This window comes from Asterias rubens, chromosome 8, assembly GCF_902459465.1.
Source record: "Asterias rubens chromosome 8, eAstRub1.3, whole genome shotgun sequence".
Taxonomy (NCBI): domain Eukaryota; kingdom Metazoa; phylum Echinodermata; class Asteroidea; order Forcipulatida; family Asteriidae; genus Asterias; species Asterias rubens.
In genome coordinates, this window is record NC_047069.1 from 18,513,052 (window position 1) to 18,520,524 (window position 7,473).

Below are 7,473 nucleotides of genomic sequence, written 5' to 3' on the forward strand. Positions count from 1 at the left end.
TTCTACCCATATGTATTTTATAACAAACGGTTTCAAACGCTTTTCAAAGACCAACTCGACCGATCCAAGGCAACGTGTTCCTTTAAAGACCAGTATTCTCATTTGGTGTATCCCAACATAAAAACATGCATAAAATAACAAACCTGTGAAAATTTGTTCTCAATTGGTCATCTAAGTTGCATAATAATCATGCTAAAAAAGGACCCATGTAAAACAAATTTGTGTGAATTCAGATCCCTAATAAAAAATGTATTTTATTATTTGAGTGAGAAGTACTTCTTTCTCAGAAACTACGTTGCTTCAGAGGGAGCCGTTTTTTCACAATGTTTTATACTATCAACAGCTCTCCATTGCTCAGTACCAAGTAAGAATTATGCTAACAGTTATTTTGAGTAATTACAATAGTGCCCAGTGGCACAAATTTGGTAAATTAAAAATACCATCAAAAAAGGAATGGCGAAACAAATTGATGGACAGTTATGGTTCGCATTCCTTCCACACTGCAAACACTAGAGTGTCTGGGTATTGTCACATGTATAGATACAAATGAGAGAATCAAAATTACCAGAATATATTGTTAAAAATAACACTTATGTATTTGTTGGGATCATGTGACAAATATGGAGTAAAAGATTGAAATTTACATCGGGTATAAAGGATATTAGTTTGGGTTTTTATCCATACACCGATGTGTGTATAAGTATTGTACACTCAGTACTTTCCCGAGTTCGGTGGAACAAAATCACACAGGCATCACGGGTGAGATTCGAACCCACGACCTTTGCAATTCTAGAGGAGTGTCTTAACAGCTAGACTACCGAGGTTGCCCGGTAGCTACAGGCAGTTCGAGGCAGTTTTCTTTTAACAGCGGGTAGGTACCACAACGATTTTCAATTACCACTTTTCATTAGAGATTTGTATGTTGGATATACTTTTAGTAAAATACTTTCAAAAATATATTTTCTCAATCACTAGCAATTTACAAATCAGCTTAAATCCGACCCACCATAAAGTTAAGATACCCTTTCATGTAATATTTTATCATTTTGATCAATATTAGCATAATCGAAAACTAGAAAGCTGACACGCAGTGTACAATAATATGTCTCTGGCCGCCATGTTTGCAATAGGAGCAAATAACGATATCTCAAATGTTTCGATGTGATGTGTATTGTCACGTGTGAGTGCCATTTACCCCGAGGGTGTACACAAAAACCAATAGACACCATCACAGAGTGCAACAGATGTTTTGTTATATATTATGGTACATGCAAAAACTGTGGTATTGAAATGTTCTCCATAAAACACATATTAAGAAAAAAAGAAAAAAACCTGACAGTATCTAACGTCCATAAGAAGTAAAAAGAAGAAGAAGAAAATAAAATTACAATAAAGATAATTTCGGTGAAAATAAGTCCACGCACCCTTAACACATTTCCATCGCTTAGATCTCCAAGACCTATATCTATTCGTCACAAGACGCACTTAAGGGCATGATTGAAATGCAAACAATAATATGCAACATTGGTAAGTAAAGAGATTGTTGATTCATGTTCCACAGCAAATTAGTAGTAATTACTTCTTAACGGTAAGTGTACCGGATACCGTTTCTAAGTTCCTACTAGGTGCGTTGAGAAACAAAAGAGGGGAGGGGGGGGGGTTATCACGTGCCCCTTTTGCAATATGGACTTTTAGAATTAACAAATTCCCAGTGTTTTTATGTAATAATTTTTTTCAAGACCACTTTCCGTTAACAATTTGTTCGTTTTCACACTTGCGCAAGATTATCCGGTTATCCAATAAAAAACTAGTAAATTACATAAAAAGGCGCTGAAAAATAGGTAGAAGTGCCCTCCATAGAACAGATGGTGCACCCCTTGTACCCTGTAAAATATTACCCTAATTATCTCTAGTTATGGCACTGTCACGCCCTGTGATCCCAATTAGGCACAATTGAGTTTAATCACAACTAAAATATTCATGCTTCAAATGCTCATTTTTTTCCCCTCTCAAATCATCGTCACCCAAGGACAAATTATTTTGAGCATAAAAACGCAGCATTTGTGTCCTCAATCAGTTTCCTGGAAAATGTGACCACACCTATATATTACGAACAAAAATGACACGGTACATTTTTCAGCGTGGAGGTTTCTAAAGCGTAAAGGGCTGTACTGTTTTCCCCTATCCACGGGGAAACCCTGTCCCAGGTCCTTCAAATATATATTAATTTCTTTCTCCCACTATCTAAACTGACAGAACATTTCAGATCGATTTTAGCTTGATTCTCCTCCATACAAGGCCAGTGTCCAGGAAAGGGTTTGCGTATATAAAGGCAGTGGACACTATTGGTAATTAATCCAAAAAATTATTAGCATAAAACCTTACTTGGTAACGAGCAATGGGGGGAGCTTTTGATGGTATAAAACATTGTGAGAAACGGTTCCCTCTGAAGTAACTTAGTTTTCGAGAAAGAAGTAGTTTTCCACGAATTTGATTTCGAGACCTCAGATTTAGAATATGGTCTCGAAATCGAGCATCTGAAAGCACACAACTTCATGTGTCGACAAGGGTATTTTTTTCCCCATTATTATCTCGCAACTTCAACGACGAATTGAGCTCAAATTTGTTTATTTTATGTACATGAGTATGATTAGATACACCGAGTGAAAAGACTGGTCTTTGACAATTACCAATAGTGTCCACTGTTTTTAAATAAAATGACGTCCGATGTACGACGTCATCATCAGGGTAAAGGTTGACGTAAATGTACTTCATCGTATGGTCGCGACACTCTGTTTCTCTTCAATGTTTAATGTCCACTATTTGACTACAGATAACAAAAAAAAACAAAAACAAATGTGGCCTTCTAAAAATAATGTATTAAAGGCCTTTGTTTATGCAAAAATAATAAATGACCAATGGCTTTTTTATACCCCCACCCCTCAAAAAAGTAATAGCCATTTGGCCTTTGAGTTTTTTACACATAGAAATGGATGTACGCATAGAACTAAAAGACATAATACAAGGTGTTAAATCAATTCATCAATAAGAGGTAAAACCTAAATCCCATAATTAAAGTGTTTATAAACACTTTAATTATGGGATTCAGGTTTTCTGTAGGTTTTTTGTATGTTGAACTCCTTTTTCTATGACCAGTTGATCTGGTTTTGTTACACATGTTGACCTATAACTGTTTTGGTGTTTTACTGTTGTTACAAATCAAAACTGAAATTTTTATGTGGACAAACAGTACTGTTTTCAGTACATGCTAACTTTAAAAGATTGCCAAATCCTGCAATGCGATTCTTTGTATACTGAATTATTTTACAATAAGTAATTGAGAATAAATTGAAGTTTTATATTTATAAATTTCTTGTCCATGTGTGGATTTACTTCACTTTCTTTGAACATTTTGTTTTACCCTTTTATTAACCTTTTTTAATTTGTTATACCTGAAGATTAAGTAAATCTTTACATCGTGTAAAAGTAAAAAATTAGTTTCTTTTGCAAAGTAAATAGAAAAACTACCTAAAATATTAGTAAAATGTTAACATGGGGAAATAGTAAAACAAAAATTACAATGTAAAATTCGAGACATTCTACATAGAAACTATGTTGTTTTTTACCATCAGAATTTGTAAGATTTTACCTAATGGCTTTTACCACGATATTAGGTAAATTAAGGAACATAGTTTCGAGGTAAAAAGTTACAAAACTTCTATGAAAAACCTTACCCAACCCCTGTTATGTAAAATTTTACATAACTATTAGAAGGTTCGTATGGCACATTGCAATTATGTAAAATTTTACACAACCTGTGTAATTTTTTCTGTGTGTGTATAAAGGCAATGGACACTATTGGTAATTAATCCAAAAAATTATTAGCATAAAACCTTACTTGGTAACGAGCAATGGGGGGAGCTTTTGATGGTATAAAACATTGTGAGAAACGGTTCCCTCTGAAGTAACTTAGTTTTCGAGAAAGAAGTAGTTTTCCACGAATTTGATTTCGAGACCTCAGATTTAGAATATGGTCTCGAAATCGAGCATCTGAAAGCACACAACTTCATGTGTCGACAAGGGTATTTTTTTCCCCATTATTATCTCGCAACTTCAACGACGAATTGAGCTCAAATTTGTTTATTTTATGTACATGAGTATGATGAGATACACCGAGTGAAAAGACTGGTCTTTGACAATTACCAATAGTGTCCACTGTTTTTAAATAAAATGACGTCCGATGTACGACGTCATCATGCAGGGTAAAGGTTGACGTAAATGTACTTCATCGTATGGTCGCGACACTCTGTTTCTCTTCAATGTTTAATGTCCACTATTTGACTACAGATAACAAAAAAACAAAAAAAAAACAAATGTGGCCTTCTAAAAATAATGTATTAAAGGCCTTTGTTTATGCAAGTGTTATATTTTTGATATCACCAAGGTAAGGTGATTGCATTGTCATTAATTTGAATAGTTATAAAGTATATACTTTTCTAAACAAAACGACAATTTAAATTTGTAAGACTTGTAAAAAGAAAAAAATGTCGTAAGAATCACCATGTCGGTCATTTGCTCCGGAAACATAAAAAGCACGCACAAATTCAACAACAACACTATGAATAAATGAAGTTCTTGAAGAAAACGTGGCCGTCAGATTCAGCATCGCATTGTTTTGTTTTTTCCATTCAACATTTTTTCCAATCATTACCTTTTCAATTCAACATATTTTCCATAACACATCTTTTTGCAATCGGTATTCTTTTCCATTTTTCTTTCTGGTAATAAAGTATGGCCTGCCTGGTATGACAAAAAAAAAAGTTATTTGTAAAAAAATTAATAACCAGAGTGGGCAAGGGGTGGAGCCAATCCCTTACTCAGAATCGTCGCCCCCATCTCTCAAACACACGAGTTCTAAAAAGTCACAATTTATTCGAGAAAACTGCATCCGATTCCAAGAACCTAAACACAACAGCTGATTTTATTTATAAAGGACAACTGTGTTTACATGTTGAAAACTGATGCACATGGTTTTCACGATTTTGTAACCTGACTCACAAAACGAATATGGTCCAAATTTCAAAGTTTTGTATTTTGTATTTATGGTTGATCATGCAAAACATGAACACTGTCTGCGACTATTGTCGGCTCCACCAAGCCGTAGTAATACCTTTAATTAAAGGGAAGGTACAAATGTACACTATTGGTTATTATTACTCAAAACAAATAATAACTTAAAAACTTACTTGGTAACGAGCATTGGAGAGCTGTTGATAGTATAAAACATTGTGAGAAACGGCTCCCTCTGAAGTAGCATATATTTTGAGAAAGGGGTAATTTCTCACTAAAATAATAAAAGACTTCGAGCCAGAATCTTTTATTCATATCTGAAAGCACACAAATTCGTCCAACAAGGGTGTTTTTTTCTCTCATAAACTTCGATGACCGATTGAGCCAAGATATTCACAGGCTTGTTAATTGTTTTATGCATATGTTGGGATACACCAAGTTAGAAGACTGGTCTTTGACAATACAAACGTGTGCCTTCCCTTTAAACAACTAAGTACAGGCGATTGATCCATATTTTCTGTACCAGTATACAGTTTTGCCTGCTTATACTATAGGATCATTACAAAGTGACAGAAATAGCATCTCTGCAATTGCCTCACATATAATAGGCCAATGGATGATGTGTTTATATTGTACAAAGTTACTGTGTATTATACAGGAACAATTCCATCACATTTTTTTTTATATTTCCCATTAATTTATAATAATAATGTAGTCTATTATTTTCATTATAAGTTAATGTGAACTATTAACGTCTTATACAGAGCAAAAAATCTACCAATTAGGTACTCAAGGCGTTTGAACAAATTGAACCATTTTAAGGCAGTATTACATTTTTTACTATTCGAATTTAGAGACCATTTTATGTATAGCACCCTTTTTAAAGGCTAATAAGGTGCTGTGGCGCATTAAGCATTCATTTAGCATCCAACACAAAAAACATGCATCGAAACTGGATGCATAATAAGACGATAGTACTATTATAAGATGACAGTAGGCTACTGTCAGGACTGTTATACGATGATATGGCCCAGTCAATATTAGATGACAGTACAATTATAACTAGATATTAGCAGTATTACAACAGGATAGCACTACTAAAAGATGGACGCTGTATATTACATTTCCAAAAAGGAGGCTGACGCAATGTAATTTTTGTAGCAGGAACATCATTAGATCGAGGTTACAGGTTGTAATAAAAATACATATATAGAATATTTTATCGATGGTACTCACATGGGACTTGCCCCTTGTAACGATTTCATCCCCGCTCCCCGCTGTGTACCACAGATCGACTGGTTGCGTGGGTTGGCTATAGCTACGAGCCCCTAAGGGCAGCAGACGTCGATTTCTCCAGGCGGTAGGACCGTGTTCCAATGCCAAAGATCGTCAAAAAAAATATACAGTCGTTCAGTCTCTCTCAACCCTAGAAACTCAATCCAATCTTCACATGGACGAGGTTCGACACCACATAAGCTCACTTCACATTCTTAACCATGTCCTTCGCACTCATCTGTGATTTTCCAAGTGTCTGAAGCTATCCACACATCGATATTGCACGGCAGAATGTGTTAGGTCTGAGTGTCAAATCTCCCACCTCTCCTCGTTTAATGTATTTAGTGGCGACAAGAAATCCTGCTCAGCTATCTGTCGCGGTCTTGCATAATTATCAACGGCATTTTTTTTTCTACCTAAGAGACACGTTACATACACAGCAGGTGTTCGTTGAAGCATCCAAAACCTTTTGTTCTATTGTCATCTAAAAGAAAGAATGCAGTCTTTTGTGAGATCCCAAAAAACGCACTTCCTTATTCGTAGTCCGTCCGAGAGGTCACTGGAAAAAAAACCTCGCCACCATCAGAACGAATAAATCCCGCGTCGGGTATCACTCACAACGGTACGGTGCAAAATGCATTAAGGATGGTGATTTTTTGTTTGCTATTTATCTCCATGTGTATGTGACGTAGATGTAGATTGGCTCGTTAGTATTAAAATCCATCTTAAACACCTCATCACGTATCGCAGTTGAAATCTTAGGTAAGATCGCGACCACCATCATATACGAAGAGCAAACAGCAATGTTCAGTTCTCATCCACAGGCAGTCGAGTAAAGCAGCATCTCTCATTGCGCGCCATAAAGCCGTCGTATGACACGAGAGCAAAGGGACAGGTTTTTTTTTGAGCGGGAGAGCAAATTAGAAGACATCTTTAGCGCATGCAGCGTTGCTATGGAAACGGTACGAGACGATGAGTCCCATGCATGATTAATGATGTTATGATGCTGGGGGATGATGCGTTGTGTGAACTGGAAGAGGGGGGGGGGGGGGTGTTATCGAAGGTTCTGCGTATGAGAATGAAAAGATAATATTTGAGTGGAATGACGGTGCAGCTGGGGAGAGAAGT

The 7,473-nt window shown here is 35.9% G+C and overlaps 1 protein-coding gene across 1 annotated transcript in view; it reads right to left on the reverse strand.

Annotated features, from left to right (window-relative positions):
* The window catches only part of LOC117293398 (transient-receptor-potential-like protein), a 35,306-nt gene extending 28,156 nt beyond the window's left edge, over nt 1–7,150 (reverse strand). Inside the window, exon 1 of the mRNA XM_033775713.1 lies at nt 6,307–7,150. The gene's annotated coding sequence lies outside the window, so the exon portion shown is untranslated. The remainder of the gene's footprint in view (nt 1–6,306) is intronic.
* Between the last annotated feature and the right edge of the window lie 323 nt (nt 7,151–7,473).